Source organism: Hemicordylus capensis, chromosome 4 (assembly GCF_027244095.1).
Source record: "Hemicordylus capensis ecotype Gifberg chromosome 4, rHemCap1.1.pri, whole genome shotgun sequence".
Taxonomy (NCBI): domain Eukaryota; kingdom Metazoa; phylum Chordata; class Lepidosauria; order Squamata; family Cordylidae; genus Hemicordylus; species Hemicordylus capensis.
The window spans coordinates 32,555,778-32,573,320 of NC_069660.1; the positions used below are offsets into that span (position 1 = coordinate 32,555,778).

Below are 17,543 nucleotides of genomic sequence, written 5' to 3' on the forward strand. Positions count from 1 at the left end.
AGTAGTCCTATAATCTGAGAATTTGCTACAGAACTTGGATAGTTGTAAGGCATACAAATAGCAATACATGACAGTCTGTACTGACTCAGTGGATGCTAATGGAAAAACACAGAGCAGAATCTCCTGGATTCTAATACCTGTGAGAACTTCCTAATCTAGGAGACCAGTAGAAAGTCCACCACAATACCTACACCAAAAAGCTTGTTATTTATTGCTGCTTTTTGTTTTTATCCTCAGATGTCAGATATCCTCCCCCCACCCTGCTTCCCCCGCCTACCTTTTACATTGAAAATAACTGTGTTTGATAGCTGGCCATGATTCAGTTTTAAAGTACTGTAAGAGTAGGGTTAACATGAATGTTTGTGCCAAATACATGTTTCCTTTCAAATCAGGTTAAGTTTTTTAAAAATGAAATAAAATTTAAAATCCAATGTTTTGTTTAATGAATGATTTTTATCAATTTTGTTTTAACAGTAATGCACTGTTGCAAGGTGACCTTGATGGTCTGGAAGAACAGTGGGTGAATTTAACACATCCAAGATGCATATTATGAATGATGTTATCAGGTCTTTCTGCAGTCAAAACACTGCTTAATACATTTCAGAGACATGCACCATGTATTTCAGAAGTCTAATATTTTTCAGAAAATGTTAAATCATACATTAATCCAACAATAAGTTTCATTAACTGATTGAACACCCAACACGTTAGCTGCATGGTCTTCCACTAAGCCACAACATTGCCCAATATAGTAAACCTATTTTAAGCTGCTAATCAGAACAACCTTCTAAAGATTACAGTTGAGGGGGAGAGGAAGAGGGAGGCTAGGAAATAAATCTCAATAATTTTCTTAACATTTTATTATGCTTTATTAAATTGTTCATTTATCTTAAGTAATGGATGTGTTAGGTTTTCAAAATAAAGAGCACTTGGGCTGCAATCCTAGGCACACTTACCTACAAGTAAGCCACATGTAATAGTCAGACTGACTTTCAAACTAAAGTACATAGAAGCAAACTTATTTTATATATTTTTACCCCACTTTTCAGGATAAAATATTCACAAAGCAGCTTCCGAGATTTAAGTCATAAAAATAAGCACAAGACAGAGCACAACACATTTCATTGTCATAACACATATTAGCAGCTGTTACACTAACATGGTCATTTGAGGACAGTTCACAGACACCCACAGTATAATGGGAGGATCACTCATATCATAGCAACATTGTCTAGAAGGAACATGAAGATCACCTTGGCCTAACTACTATCCTTAAAAACAGGATCACCCACAAATAAAATTCCCACACCTCTGCAGATTAACTCACATCATTCCAGTTACTTAGTTCTACATGGTGGCTGATATCCAAACAATGTGTACGTAAGGAGGAACTGCTGGGATGTGCCTGGAGCCGGTCCATAATTCTCCCAGTCCTTCTACGCGAACACTATTGCACAGGCAGATGAAACTTCCCAGCTCTGTCCACGCTCTGTACAAGAGGAAACATATCACTGAGTGACAGTGATGCATTTCCTTTTACAGATAATTTCCCAAGCATAGGTAGAGATTAGAAGTTTCTCCTGCTTCTACAATAGCACACATGTAGAGAGACAGGGGGAGTTATGCACTAAGTCTTTTGCATATGCACTTCATTAGTCAGAATGCTAGCCACTGTTACAAACAAGATTCCATTGATGCCTATGGGCAAAGAAGACCTCAGTAATCTAGATGGCAAACACATGCAAACCAAGACAAATTGAAGATAATGTTTCTCAATTCCTAAATATTAAGCATCCATAAAATGGGAGGGGCTGTAATTCAGCAACAGAGCACTTGGCTCTGCACCCAGAAGATCCCAGACATCTCTAATACCAGCTGGCAGGACCTCTGTCTGAGATTTGGAAGATCTGCTGCACTGATCAATCTAGCACTGGGCTAGATTGACAAGTACCCTGAATATGCATGAGGGAGCTCCATATAAAATCCAAGCTGCCCTATTTTATGGACTCCCATCTCTATTCAAGATGAGACAAATAATGATTACACCATATCTATTTTAGGAATACAATCATTCCAGGATAACAGCACTGAGAAACATGTGCATGCCTGCATTATAAATTGAGAACTATTATCAATTTCTTCTGCAAAGGAAGGTAAGGATTATAATTTTGGGGAGATGTTAGCTGATGCTAAAAGTAGTCTTAAGCACACAAGTCGTCACTCTAAGAGCAACTTGGGTAGAGGAACTCACAACAGTCAAGCCTATTTATATTTGCAATGTACACATGCCCTGTAACTTAGCTACTAGTTTATGCTATCCTTGAGGTCATCGTGCAACATGCTGTAAGAAAGATGGCATAAGCAGTCAGGCAAATCCATCTCAGAGTGAATACTGAATCAGTCACTCAGCACTAGTGACTGTTATAGTCTCCTAATTTGCATATGTATGAACATGATGACTTAGTTTAACATTTGGCTTGTTTTAAACACACAGACAAAATCTCTGTAGTTAGGTATATTAACTCATTCTTATAATGTTCCCATGTAATGAAACTGAAAGGAAATGTCCCGTTCTACCCTTGTAGATACGCACTTAGGTCCCCATCAGCCCCACCACCATCACATCTCACCTTCTTTTAGTAGGGGGACCTTGCTTTTTTCTTCCCTAAAAAAAGTTAAGGTATGCATTTCAAGGGAGTCATTCAACTGCTTCAGGGACAAAAAAGAAGAGATCCCACTCTAACCAAAGAACTTCCATTCACTTAAGGGGAGGCAATTTTTACCATCTCCAACTTCCTGTTGCAGTCCTCCCCTGACAAATGACCCTTTTCCAGGAAATCTCCTACCCTCAGGAGATATTCAGGGTTTTAGGGAGCAGCAGAGAGAAAGCGGGGGAATGAGCAACTAATCAGCCACCCCCTCCTGTACAGAACTTCTTTTCAAGATCAACTTGGTTCAGCGAAGACTATAGCTTGCATCCTGTTATTCATTTTGACTGAGAATAGCTTGCATGTAAACACTGTATGTTGGTTTATAGCTTAGTATTTTTTAAAATAAAATTAAGTCCCTTGACTAAGGTTTTTAGTACATTTACAGAAAATTGCAGTTAGACAAAATGATTTCTCAGGCAAAGGCCCAAAGCAGTTAGACAACCAATCTTTTGGTAATGGCAGCTCTGTATCAACAATCTACTGTAATACACTGAAGAGGTGGGCTAACAATGTTGTTAGTGGGCTTGAGGATAATCTATGAAAAGAACCTTAACAAACCCCTCTAACAAATCTTTGAGTACTGCCGGTTTTAGATTCTTAGTGCCTCAAGCTTTGGACTGAGAAAGCCTTACTGATACTAGACCAAAGCACTACCATTCCATATTAAGATGTGATTGTACTTTTATAGGAAATTATACTATAATTTTTTAAAAGTAATCTCTTCAAATGTCTCACATCAGCAGATCTTCTGACAGACGGTTTCAAATATATTACCAGAACTGCCATTGTGTTTCCAGGTATAATGGTGTAGCAACTCAGGCATGTATATTAAGTGTTCCCCCAGTTAGTCATAACATGTTTCAAGCTGTTTTTTACTCTAGCTTTTTTAGCAAGAGACTTTACTAAGGCTACAATTTTAGTAGCTTTAACACTTAAAAAACAATTCAGTTTTACTCCAAGCACTAACTGTGTGCACACACACAGCTCTTGCAATAATTCCAATGTGCTGACAAGATTCAGAAAACAAAATACAGAGCCGAAGAGAAGAATTAATCCTTCTCATAGCCATTATATACAAACTTGCCTAAGTAATATTATTTACCACCCACAAAGCCCAATTTGAAAATTATTAATGGTAGAGCTGAATCCACATCCATTTTCTTAATATTAATGGCACCACCACTTCAGTCCATCTGCTCCGATAGTTATATGTAGCCTTTCAGCACAGTTATACTCAACAGTGAGAGGGTTCAAGATATTATATAGAGTAACTTGCAAGTCACAGCAACACAGACCAATTTTAGATCTTCAAAATCAGCAGAGTGGACAGCACATAAACAATTATTCCCTATCAAATCCAGGAGGTATATTAGTCTGCTTCAGAAAGAGAAAAATGAAATGGCACCTGAAAGACTAACAAATTTATTGTATCAAACTTTCATGGATTACAATTCACTTCAGACACATCAAATGCTATTCTAGGTTGACATGTATTCAGACACACACAGAGACGTATAGAGCAAAAAGAGAGCCAGTGTGGTGTAGTGGTTAGAGTGTTGGACTAGGACCGGGGAGATCCGAGGTCAAATCCCCATTCAGCCTTGAAACTAGCTGGGTGACTCTGGGCCAGTCACTTCTCTCTCAGCCTAACCTACTTCACAGGGTTGTTGTGAAAGAAACTCAAGTATGTAGTACACTTCTCTGTGCTGCTTGGAGGAAGAGCGGGATATAAATATTTTAAAAGGGGGTAGCGGGAGAGTCAAAACTGGGAATAAATTACCATGAAATGTCAGAGAAAATTTCTATGACAATTCTATGAAAAACTTAAAATGTAGGTAAAACAAGCACCCCAGCCACCTAATGGCACAGCAGGGAAATGACTTGATTAACAAACCAGAGGTTGCCAGTTCAAATCCCCGCTGGCATGTTTCCCGGACTATAGGAAACAGGAAGATACTGAAAGACATCATCTCATACTGTGCGGGAGATGGCAATGGTAAACCCCTCCTGTATTCTACCAAACACAACCACAGGGCTCTGTGGTCGCCAGGAGTCGCTACCGACTCAACGACACCCTTTACCTAAAACAAGCACACCTCTAACACTCAGATTATCTTGCATACATATAAGCTTTACACAGAATTGTCAGACACTTCCTCCTAAATTTCATGGCCATTTGGCCCCACTATTAACGTTTTTTCCTATTTCCCCCTCTATATTCACCTATGTGTTTATGCATTATAATAAATGGACAACATCCAGACTAGTACTTCCACTCACACAAGAGAAGGTTTTCACCAATCCCCGCTTACTTTTGTAGCTCCATGCCTCCCAAAAATTTGTCCCCGAGAGTCTCTCAACCTTCAGACACATCTTTTAGGGGATGTAGGGGAGAAGGAAGAAAGGAAGGGGGGGGGATTGGCAAAAATTACTTGGCCTCCTATAAATAAGTACAACATCCTTTTTGGGCAAGCAGAACTATATCTGCCAGCCCAGGACAACAATTCAAGCATCTGATGAAGTGCACTGTACTCCATAAAAGCTTATGCTACAATCAATTTGTCTTCAAGGTGTGTCAAGAAGACTATGTTCTTTCTACCCAAATACATCTGTCATGTAAATAAATGTCCAACAACAACCTATCTGGGCCAGTTTGTACTCTTTGTTGTGCAATTCATTTTAAAATAAGGATTGAAGTATGGCCAGGGCTGCAACAACAACAAATATTTATATACCACTTTTCAACTTTTCCAAAGTGGTTTACATAGAGAAATAATAAATAAATAATATGGATCCCTTTCCTCAAAGGGCTCACAATATAAAAAGAAACATAAGATAGACATCAGCAACAGTCACTGGAGGTACTGTGCAGGGGATGGATAGGGCCAGTTACTCTCCCCCTGCTAAATAAAAAGAATCACCAAGTTAAAAAGGTGCCTCTCTGCCCAGTTAGCAGGCAATCCACACTTAGCTGAGAGTAAGCTCTATCAAACACAGCAAGACTACTTTCAAGTAAGGCGGTACAGGACTGATCTTCAGTTTTTACTTATACATACATTTTTGAAGTGAAATGCCAGCTAGTTTTAGACAATGTAAATTCTGCAACCAATAAACCTTCACTATCTAGTTATCAGATTACACCAGAATACTCCAGACAGACAGTTACTGACAACCACCAACTCCACATTAAAACATGAACCACTCTTTATCTAGAACCAATACAAGAATGGCCCCATACATTGGGTTAACTATTGTCTCAAATCCTGTGACAGTGAGTCACTCAAATTATTTTCTTCAGAGCAGCAGGCTCTGCCTCTAGAAGAGAACCAGTTGCCTACCCCAACCTTGAGAAATGGGTCCAGGATTGTTGAAAAGAGAAACTATCTTTTTAAAATGCACTTTAAACAAGCCAGGCTGCAGCAGCTGACTAGTGAAGGGAAGTTCCCTACAGCAGTCAGCTGTGGTCTGTTGCCGAGTGCCTGGATTTGGCCAAACTGTCTCATTCAACCACCACCCCTCATGCTTAGACTGTTATAAACCTTACAGCCAAATCTTATTGAGATTTCCAACGAAACATGCATAAGTTCAGCAGAGCTTACACCCACACAAGTATGCATAGTATTGCATATACTACTTAGATAAATATAGTTAATACTTGTAGAATACTATTTCAATTCCTTGTCAACAAGTTTCTTCTTGGATAAATCCATAATTCAGTACTATTTACAGCTTTAGATGTATGCCTCTCATCTGGTTTGTGTTTCTGAAGAGAATGTTACCTATTTATGCCATATCTGAATAAGCGGCATCCCAGCATTTTTGTAAATGCTTTTATATTTCAGAATCAAAAAGCATAGCTCCTGTTTATTCCTCGTTCTTGAAGCAAATTTCTAAAAAGCCATTTAGTGCACACACCCATTTTAGCTGGGTTATTACATTCCAATTGAGCATCTCAAATTGCATTAATGCCATTTCAGAAGCTCATAGATAACTGTCAATTTTAAATAATTTTTAAAGGCAAAAAAAAAAATTCACTTGAATACTGTATCTTGAAAATTAAATACTGGGGAAAAATATTTGACATGTTAAATATACTATTTTTTCCTTTTGTTCCAAGCATAACAGTACGTCTCAAGCAGCTTTGTGAAGAGAACACAATGCAAAAATAAGATCTTCGATTACTGCTCATATTGCTCATTTACATGCAAGACCTGAAGCAACCTCCAATGTCAGACTAGTGTCCAATATCATTTTAGACATTAGTAACCGAGTTCATCTTACATATAATGCCTTCCCTTCAAGTGTCTCATTAAGTGTGTATTTTTGTTTCCCCATAATATCCACACAAAGCCAGTGTATTGTTAGCATTTTAATACATGATTTATATTACTAAGCTCTGCATAGTGTACTGCTCCTTTTTGTATTCTATTGTGATCAGGGCTTTCCCCTTCCCCTTCTACTCTGCATTTTGGCTCTGCTATCTGATGCATATCTGATAAGTGATTGCACACAGAACACAAATTAACAGGACAATGCCAAGTTCAGGGCAGACAATACAGCTTTGCTTACCTTATCTACAAGATTTAAATAGTGATTAAATATTTAAAACTTATGGCCCAAGCATGGCTAGACAGCTATTTAGCAGCATGTTCTACATTGGGTACCCAACATTTCTGTGTTGAAAGCCATGGTTCCCTCTAAAATCACCACACTCATCTATTACCTCTATCATATGACAGTTATATTGACATGGAAGAGTGTGTGTGTGTGTTTATATATGTAAAATGTCATTTCAAAAAAATAAGGAGAAGCAAAGCTAAGTTAATTTTTAAATGGCAGAATACATCTAGATATTCAGTATCTCAAACCTTACTATCAAATGTTTTTAGAAGGCATGCCTATCTATAAATTAACATATTGCAGGGCAGTTTAAAGTACTTAACCAAGCCACACAGTATACCTAACAAGGGCAGAGGACACAATACACTCCCCTCATATATCAAAGGCTAGACACAGCTAATAATTTGTATGACATAGCTAATAATTTGTACATCAGTCAATACTGATGTAAGGATATTACACAGTCAAGACAAAATAAACTTAACATTTGTTCATGGTACATGCTCTTCATTCATACTTTGGATGATGGAGGACACTGCCATTGATTTTCAGACACTGTGCCTAAAAAGCAATCTCCTCCTTTAAAACAAGGTGGCTAACAGCAGCACTATTGACTGGAAAGCAAAATTTTCCTTGAGAAACTTGGCAACGCAAGGAGGGATGCTAAAAAAGCAGCCTGCCTACCTGCGAGCCAGCACTTTGCACACAGCAACAAGGCAAAACTTTACACACATTTTTTAAAGAGCTGCTGGATTGCTTCAGTTTCAGGCAGTCTCCCAAAGCTCTGCCCTCTCACCTCTTCGTCTCCTTTGGCTTTACAGTTGTTACCTTGTTAACAAGCAGGAAAGCGGAAGCTCCTGCTCCTTCTCGCCTCCAAACCCCAATCGCTCGCCATGGCTGCGAGACACACCGCCAGTGGAGAGCAGAGGCATTAGGGATCCCCTCCGCTCCCTATCCAGAGTTTCGCCTTCATTCCTTGGCAGGCGAGCGGAAGACTGCACGCTCGAAACTTACCAAGGCGGTGGGCAAGGAAAAGATGGTGATGCTGGACAAACTGAGGCTTTGGCTTTCCTTCGCAGTCGCCTCCCGTGTCTCTCCCTTCCCCAATTTCACCTGAAGTTCACCCTTCGCCTCTCTAGTTTCACCAGGAACGGGGAGGGGAGGGGGCGGAGAGATGAGGCACGACCCTCTGGACTAAGGACACCTCCTTCCCCAAGAACTCTCTCCGTCCCTTCCAGACGTTCACGAAAGACATCCACGCAACATGCGCGTCAGGGGGACACAAGGTCCCAGGAAAGCCTCTTCCTCCTCTCTCTCCCTCTCTCCAAAAACTCCCCGAATTCCTCTACTCCAGACAGTCCCTGCCTCAAAGGACGTTCTTTTCCCAACACACCCTGGGCAGACCTCGAACTCCACAGGACAAGAGAGGCGAATACACGAAGGAGAAGGGGAGACCCTCCTCTCTCCCCGCTAAAAAGCCATATTAAGCTCTGTCTTGCGGCTTCTCTTCTTCCTTACCAGGGACTCCCTGGAAGTCCTGCCCTCTCGACGCCCCCCTCCCCCAACAACGCCCCCCTGTGGAAGGGGCGGCACGTCTGCCCCCCTCAGACTCGCTCCCCCTCGCTCGTCCAGGGATTTCTCTCTGCCCTGCCAATGCTGTTCTCGTTATTTCCTCCTCCCCCGCGCCATGTGTGAACGCACTCACCGGGGAAAGGCGTCAAAAGCGTGCCTCCTGCTCAGCGCCTCTCCTCTCCCCCACTTCTCACTCAGCTCCTCGCCGCCATTTTGCTGGCTGGCTGGATTTAAAATAGGAACCAGCCTCCAAGCGGCCGCCAGCTACAGCCGGAGCCAGCCCGTCTCGAAGCGCGTGGTCAGCTGGGACTTGTAGTTTCCAGGAATCCCCGCCGTGGGCTCTCGGAGGACATGTCGTCTCTATTACTCCAACGCTTTGCATGGCCACGTGCCACTTTTCTGCCCTCTCGACCTTCCCCTCCCGAAAAGCCTCGTGGGATTTGTAGTCTTAACAGTGTTGTGCCGTGGCATGCCTTCTCTCCCCTTTCTGCACGGGAGTACGTTGGTTGAAGTGTGTAGTGCTATGGGGTGTAGCTATCATTGAGTAGATGGGTTCCAAGAACCCGGGGCCCCACAGCTCCACGCCTCCCTATTTTCTTCTTTATCTCCCTTACCCTGAGGGGCTGCCGGGGAGAGGGGTGAACAGGGCCCCTTCTCCCGTAGCTACACCCCTGAGTGTGCTGCTCAGAAGAATTAATCCGTTGTGGCCATGGATAGGTGCCAACATGAATATATTAGTTATATTTGATGTTATATGCCAGCCTGAGGGCTCCATTAAGTTATGCTTGGTGGAGTAAAAGTGCAATAAGGAAATTAGATAAATAAAATATCACCACCCAGCTTTCAATTCCTGTCCTCCCCCCAAAAAAGTTTAAGGGGACTTTGTAGAAAGAAGGCAAGCAGAACTGCCTGCCGCAGCATTTCACTTAGATTTAACTCCTGGGTACATTCTAAAATCTCAGGATTTGCAAGCCAGTTCAGAAGTTCCTACGCAACCATTGAATCTAAAGAGTGGAGGCAGGGTAATCGATCTGGGAGGTGGAAGGAAGCACCCCAGATCCACTATCAAATCACTGCTTCACTTAACAGACTGCATGATAAAAACACCCAATTTCATGGCACTGCTGTTGTGCAAAACCATGTATCCATGGCTAGAGATGTGAAGGCCCTGAAAAAAAATTGGGTGGGGGATATTTCCATTTTCCCCCCTAGAAAATAACTGGTTGGGAGTCCCTTACCCACCCAATAAAATGTTTTTGTAATTTTTTTCCCCTGGTTTTCCCCAGGCCTTCACATCTCTCTATCTATGGCACAAATCCTCAGTTACTTTTTACATGGAGTCAAGCATCTTCCACCCACAATTATATCATACCTCAATTCTGTGTTCCCAAACTGAATTGCAAAAATCACAGATTCATTTTTTGTACTGTCATCATAGCACACAAGCATTTATTTCAGACATTAATCTTCATGAATCCTTTATGGTTTTACACAGAATCCCTACAAATTTAATCCATCATCAAACCACAGCAAAGTCATGTGGCACCTTCAAGACTAAAAAGTTTATTATAGCATGTAAGCTTTCATAGACTTCAGTCTACTTCAGATTCATTGTGTCCTCTCCTCGGATCACAGATATGAACAGTGATTTTTATGGTGGTTTGGAGTGGTGTTTCCATGTAAAACCCATGAGGATCTGTGCCTCAAATTGACGTTTTTGTGACACATTCGTGTCACCAACAGCTAGATCTAATATTTTAATGGTGCAGCCTGGGAGCACAGCTGTAAAATTTAGTTCAACAATTTTTTGTGTGCGAGGAGGCTGCCTAAACATACATGTCTTAGATCTAGGTTTTTGCACCACAGTAATGTCATGAGATGTGGTATTAGACATTTTTATAGTGCATTCAGTTAACATGGTTATGAATTAAGTCCCTACTACTAATTTGGGACATCTGGTTGTGACAATCATAATGATCCATCATGAACATCATCATCTCCGAATTATTATTATTTTTATGAATATATACCAAAGTTACCAAAGCGGTTTACATTAAAAAATAGAGATAAATAAGATGGTCCCCAAAAGATTAACAATTGAAACAGAAACATAAGGCAGATACCAACAACAGCCACTGGAGGTCTTGTGGTAGCAAACATGACTTGTCCACTTAGCTAAGCAGGGTCTGCCCCAGTTGCATTTGAATGGGAGATTAGAAGTGTGAGCACTGTAAGATATTCCCCTCAGGGAATGGAGCCACTCTGGGAAGAGTAGAAGGTTCCAAGTTCCCTCCCTGGCATCTCCAAGATAGGGCTGAGATTCCTGCCTGCAACCTTGGAGAAGCCACTGCCAGTCTGTGAAGACAATGCTGAGCTAGAGAGACCAATGGTCTGATTCAGTATATGGCAGCTTCCTATGTTCCTATGAGGGATGCTGTGCTGGGGTTGGATAGGGCCAGTTCCTCTCCCCCTGCTAAATATAAGAATAACCTCTTGAAAAAGTGCCTCTTTGCTCAGTTAGCAGGGATTACAAATGAGATGTTTTTACCACAGAAATTTCATGATGTGTTGGAGCCATTCTTTTTGAAATGCAATCTGCCAGTTCCATATACAGATGCAGGGTCAGAGCCACCATTGGGCCAATAGGTTCAAAGAACCCGGGCTGCGCCCAATCAGGGGCTGCGCTTCGTGGCCCTGACACACTCCCCGCATCTGACATCAGACACGGGGGTGCTGGTTTAGGTCCCAAACGGGGGCCACTCAGACCCCATTCGGGAGTTAAAGGGCCACTGCATTAATGGCGCGGCCAGGAGCAGCTCTTCCTTGAAAGGAAGAGCTGTTCCTGGCTGCACTGCGAACGCAGCGCCAGTAGAAGTTTAACTCCTGAAGGGGCTGCGCAGCTCTGGCCCCTTCAGGAGTTAAATGGCCAGCCAGCGCGGGCCTGACTCGCTCCCTCCCAAATAGAGCCAGGCCACACACCCCGCATCTGACATCAGACGCAGGAGGTGGGGTGAGCAGGGCCACGGCCGCACACAGGCCTCTGGCAAGTCAAGCTCCACCACTGTACAGATGTGAACAATAATTAGTGGGTTTGGGGTTAGGGATGTGCACGGAACAGCAGAGGCGTGGTCTGGCGCTGGCGGGGGTCTCCCTTTAAGGGTGGGGGCTTGCACTTACCCCTCCTGCTGCTTTCCCCCCTGCCGGCACTCGGTTTTATTGAAATGTTTTTGGGGCGGCAGCATTCATCCCTACCGCCCCTGAATACCGGAAGTAGAATCATTTCAATAAAATGGAGTGCTGGCGGGGGGGCAAGTGGTGGGAGGGGTAAGTTCAACCCCCTGCCCTTAAAGGGAGACACACACAACCCGCCGCCGGACCGGACCACGTTTGAACTGGTTTGGAGGCCTCTATAATGGCCTCTGGATCGGTTTGTGCACATCCCTATTTGGGGTGTCTATGTGTAAAAATAATATGGATCCATGCCTGAGATCTACAATTTTGTTCTAGTGCTGTGCCACCAGGTTAGCTGGTTTTTATTTGTTTTGCATTTTTGTAGTTGTATCAGTGAGAATAGATATGAGCTTTGATTGAATCACTGATTGTTTTGGTGAGAGATTTATCTGAACACTGAGGAGGTGTTTCATCATAGCTGCTTCCCTGATAAACACAAAATAATCTTATGCTGGTTTAACTAAGACTGTGTTAAGAAGTCTATATTCAGAAGCAACTCCATTTTCTCCTTCTCCTTTCCCTCCCTTTTCTTCACCCCCACCCACCCCCCTCTTTTATCTCTCACTCTCTCTCTCTCCAGGATCCCCACTTGTCTTGGACAAACCTCCAAACAACAAAACACAAAATATTACTAGATAGAATGCAGGAGGCTTTGTCTGAAACGTGAGAAGATCCTGTCTGGAAGCTGGGGTAGGGGAGATGGAGATCCCAGCTTGTTGAGCCTGTAAGAGAGGGAGATCAGAAAGAAGACCCACCAGCAACTCTGAGATTGGCACTGAAATTTCCCCTGGCAGAATCCAGCAGCTATAAAGGGGTAATAATTATGACAAAACCTGTCAACTGAGCTCAGCAACCTCAACAGCAATCAAAGAAACAGAGTAAGCTGCTTTATACTGAAGAAGACTGTTGGTCCCTCAGTATTGTCTACTACATCAGTGGTTTTCAAAGTACAAGTCAAAACCCAGGACTAGGTGGCGGGATATCAAGCACAGGTTCCTTGCAAATTTAAAAATCGAATGATCTCTTAAAATATCGTCCACAGCATTTTTTAAGCTTATACTTTTTGTGCACAACATGGCCGTTTTGAATGTAGCCAATCAGCTAATAAGGATGCTTTCCTGCTCACTGCTGTGGAGACATGAGCTGTGATGTGCAACCAATAACACTTTTAGGTCGTAGGGATAAGTGATTGCCTTAAATGACATTGCAAGAAAATAAGTTTGAAAGCCACCAACCTACACTGACAGCATTCCAAAGAAAGAGTCCTACATGTAGATGTCAAGGACTGGATAAAGAACCTTGACCTTCAGCCCACACAAAGCATGTGCTCTGCCTCCAAGATATGGCTCCATCCCCTAACCATCAAGGCTGTGAACCAGTTGTGTATATAAAAGGAAATTTTAAATTATTTATTAAAACAAATTTACAAAAGATACATTATTGACTGACTGATTTATTGATTGTTAAATTTCTATACCATCTTGCATTAAAAAACAATCTCAAGGTGGTTTACAAAACATTTAAAACAATATAAAACTATAAAAACTAAACAATATAAATATTAAAATAGAATATAAAAATACATAAATTTAAGATAATTGCGGGGGGAAATAATAGGGAAAGAGTAGGCTGCTAGAGTATATAATCTGATTTATACATTTCATGCATATGTTAGGTTAAACAATTATCAAAATAACAGTCATTTTAGCTATATCCAGCTCACAATTGTTTAACTGACTTCTTATACAAATGCCTACTCACCCAAATTCAGATTCCTAACACCAAAGGAAAACCTAACCCCTATTTTAAAACATCCAGAAGAATACTATTTTCTGGTTGAAACCAACCCAGTGATTGGTTGAATGCCCACCCAAAGAGCTACTTGTAAATGGAACTAATGAGTACAGTGGCTGAGTCAAAGTACGGGGGGTTACTTTCAGAATCAGAGAGCACAGCTTCATAATGAAACAAGTTGTTCTAGTCAGAACTAATCAGACTACTTTCCTTTCACTGTCTCTACAACTAGACTAAATTTGATTCAAATCGAGGTCCACAAGTTAGATCGCTTGTGCCTCAAATGATCGTGTGCATTACATCATTGGATCGGGGTGGATTACATCATTACAAACTACACCATTGAGGTGTCCCTGTATGTCACTCACTGCAACTGTACCAAATTTGGTTCAAATTCTCAGGTTAGTGCACGTGCACCTCCAAGGTTCACACATCCACCGTCTTGGATCAGAGTGTATGACATCATCACAAACGACACCATTGGGGTTGTTTGCTCTATGTGTCCATACAAATGCAGCAAACTTGGTTCAAATTGGTTAGACTGTCCACAAATTAGTGCACATGCACCTCAAAAGTTTATGTGTCCACCATCTTGAATTGGGTTGGATGACATTGTCACAATCTACACCGTTGAGGTGTCCCTATAGCTGTACCAAATGTGGTTCAAATTGGTTAAGTGGTTCACAAGTTAGCCAACTTGCACCTTCAAAATGTACGTGTCCACCATCTTGAATCGGTGTGGATGACATAGGAACATAAGAAACTGCCATATACTGAGTCAGACCATTGGTCTATCTAGCTCAGTATTGTTTTCACAGACTGGCAGCAGCTTCTCTAAGGTTGCAGACAGGAATCTCTCTCAGCCCTATCTTGGAGAAGCCAGAGAGGGAACTTTAAACCTTCTGCTCTTCCCAGAGCGACTTCATCCCCTGGAGGGAATATCTTGCAATGCTCACACATCAAGTGTCCCATTCATATACAACCAGGGAAGACCCTGCTTAGCTATGGGGACAAGTCATGCTTGCTACCACAAGACCAGCTCTCCTCTCCTAATCACATCATGACATAATCACAAACTATGCCATAGAGGTATCCCTGTATGTCACTCACTGCAATTGTACCCAATTTGGTTCAAATGGGTTAGAAATTCCTCAAGTTAGTGCACTTGTGCCTCAGATGTTCATGTGTCCACCATCTTGGATTGGGGTGGATGACATAATCACAAACTATGCCGTTAAGGTGTCTCTATGTGTCCTTACAGCTGTACCAAATTTGGTTCAAATTGGTTAAGCGGTTCACAAGTTAGCCCACTTGCACCTCCAAAGTTTACGTGTCCACCATCTTTAATCGGTGTGGATTACATAATCACAAACTACAGAGTTGAGGTGACCCTGTGCGTCACTCACTGCAACTGTACCTAATTTGGTTTAAATTGGTTAGACAGCCCACAGATTAGCCTGTTTGTACCTCAGATTTTCATGTGGCCACCATCTTTAATTGGAGTGGATGACATCATCACACACCATGCCATTTGGGCATTCCTATGTGTCTCTACAGCTGTAGCAAATTTGGTTCAAATTGATTAGGTGATTCACAAGTTAGCCCACTTGCGCCTCAAAAGTTCACACATCCGCCATCTTGGATCAGGGTGGATAACATCATCACAAACTACGCCGTTGAGGTATCCCTATGTCTCCCTACAACTGTACCCGATTTGGTTTATATTGGTTCAGGCATTGTGAAGTTGCTGGTGTGGGGGGACACATGGACGGACACATACACAGAAATCTGGGTGATCTCATAAGCCTACTGGAAAGTAGGCTAAAAACAAACAAGCAGAGAGATATAAGCGCGAATGATTTCAGTGAGAGACATGACAGTTTTCTATGAGCAAGATAACACACACAAAAAACACATAAACATTGGTTGCTGGGGTTTTCTTGAGCATTGCTTTCTTTCACCAGCTTCCATCCTCAACAGGTATTCCAAAGGGATTAAAAAAGCAGCCTAGGCTCTTGAATTCGGTCTTCATAGGAACATAGAAAGCTGCCATATACTGAGTCAGACCATTGGTCTATCTAGCTTAGTATTGTCTTCACAGACTAGCAGCGGCTTCTCCAAGGTTGCAGGCAGGAATCTCCCTCAGCCCTATCTTGAAGAAGCCAGAGAGGGAACTTGGAACCTAGATTCTCTCCCCCTCTCTCTCTTTCTCTCTCTCTCTCTCTCTCTCACACACACACACTTTAATTAATTAATCATAATTAGTTTTCTTATTAATTAAAATTTTACAAGATTAATAGGAACATAGGAAGCTGCCATATACTGAGTCAGACCATTGGTCTATCTAGCTCAGTATTGTCTTCACAGACTGGCAGCAGCTTCTCCAAGGTTGCAGGCAGGAATTTCTCTCAGCCCTATTTTGGAGAAGCCAGGGAGGGAACTTGAAGCCTTCTGCATGTATGCTTTGGTAGTTTGTTGGTTCAATAAAAAAATCTTGTCCTATTTTAAAAAAAAAAAGATCTTGTCCTATCTTGGAGAAGCCAGGGAGGGAACTTGGAACCTTTTGCTCTTCACAGAGCAGCTCCATGACCAGAGGGGAATATCTTACAGAGCTCACACTTACAGTGCTCACACTTCTAGTCTCCCATTCATATGCAACCAGGGCAGACCTTGCTTGGCTAAGGGGACAAGTCATGCTTGATACCACAAGACCAGCTCTCCTCTCCCTTTTTCAGTTCTCCACAAACAGAGTTATAGCAGGTAGATACCCCAGAAATCACGTTGTTGGTTGCCACACCTGCAACTGCAAGAGCCTCCCAGAATTGACAAGACATCAATTGTCTTGTCAATTACAGCTACTTTCTTTGCTGTATTCTCAAACCTGGTCACCTCACCCAGGGGTGCAGAGGTGAAGCTTGAGGCATAACTCCTCAAATTTTTTTAAACATTTTATATCCTGTTCTTCCTCCAAGGAGCCCAGAGCACTGTACTACATACTTAAGTTTCTCCTCACAATAACCCTGTAAAGTAGGTTAGGCTGAGAGAGAATTAATTGGGACCCAGCAAGTATCATGGCTGAATGGGGATTTGAACTCAGGTCTCCCTGGTCCTAGTCCAGCATTCTAACCACACCACGCTGGCTCTCTTTTTTTTCAGGGCGGCGGGGGAGAGAAGAAAATATGTTTTGGGTATTGAATATATGGGTGATTCATTTTGGTAAGGAGGGTAATCTGGGGGGGAGCTCCTCAAATGCTTGGGAGGGATCTGCACCCCCGTCATAGCCTGCTTTTAGGTCAGGCCTGCTCAATTCCCCCCCCCAGCTGTTTCTGGACTACAACTCCCATAATCCCCAGCCACCAATGCCAATAGCCAGAGATTATGGGAGTTGTAGGCCAACATCTGCAGGAGGACCAAAGCTGAGCAGCCGTGTTTTAGATGGACAATAAAGACAATCTAATTACAGTAGGCTTTTTCAGAACTTTGCCATTAACTAGAGATTCAATAGATACTGCTGGTCTGGGAGGAGAGCTGGTCTTGTGGTAGCAAGCATGACTTGTCCCCATAGCTAAGCAGGGTCTGCCCTGGTTGCATCTGAATGAGAGAGGATGTGTGAGC

The 17,543-nt window shown here is 42.3% G+C and overlaps 1 protein-coding gene and 1 long non-coding RNA gene across 12 annotated transcripts in view; one reads left to right on the plus strand and one right to left on the minus strand.

The window, feature by feature from the left end:
* The window catches only part of NCOA3 (nuclear receptor coactivator 3), a 203,606-nt gene extending 191,508 nt beyond the window's left edge, over positions 1–12,098 (minus strand). For 2 of the 10 annotated variants that reach the window (XM_053248090.1, XM_053248083.1), the window contains exon 1: positions 9,037–9,261. The gene's annotated coding sequence lies outside the window, so the exon portion shown is untranslated. Of the gene's footprint in view, positions 1–8,127; positions 8,297–8,345; positions 8,882–9,036; positions 9,265–12,080 lie in introns of those variants that run through there. The other 8 variants (XM_053248087.1, XM_053248082.1, XM_053248088.1 and 5 more) reach the window with 6 other exon arrangements.
* Positions 9,105–13,569, plus strand: LOC128324023 (uncharacterized). 2 transcript variants are annotated; one of them, XR_008306573.1, is made up of 2 exons: positions 9,105–9,414; positions 12,715–13,569. It is a non-coding gene; the product is annotated as an uncharacterized LOC128324023 (long non-coding RNA). The 2 variants fall into 2 exon arrangements; XR_008306574.1 differs by lacking the exon at positions 9,105–9,414 and adding an exon at positions 12,146–12,424.
* The last annotated feature ends 3,974 nt before the right edge of the window (positions 13,570–17,543 follow it).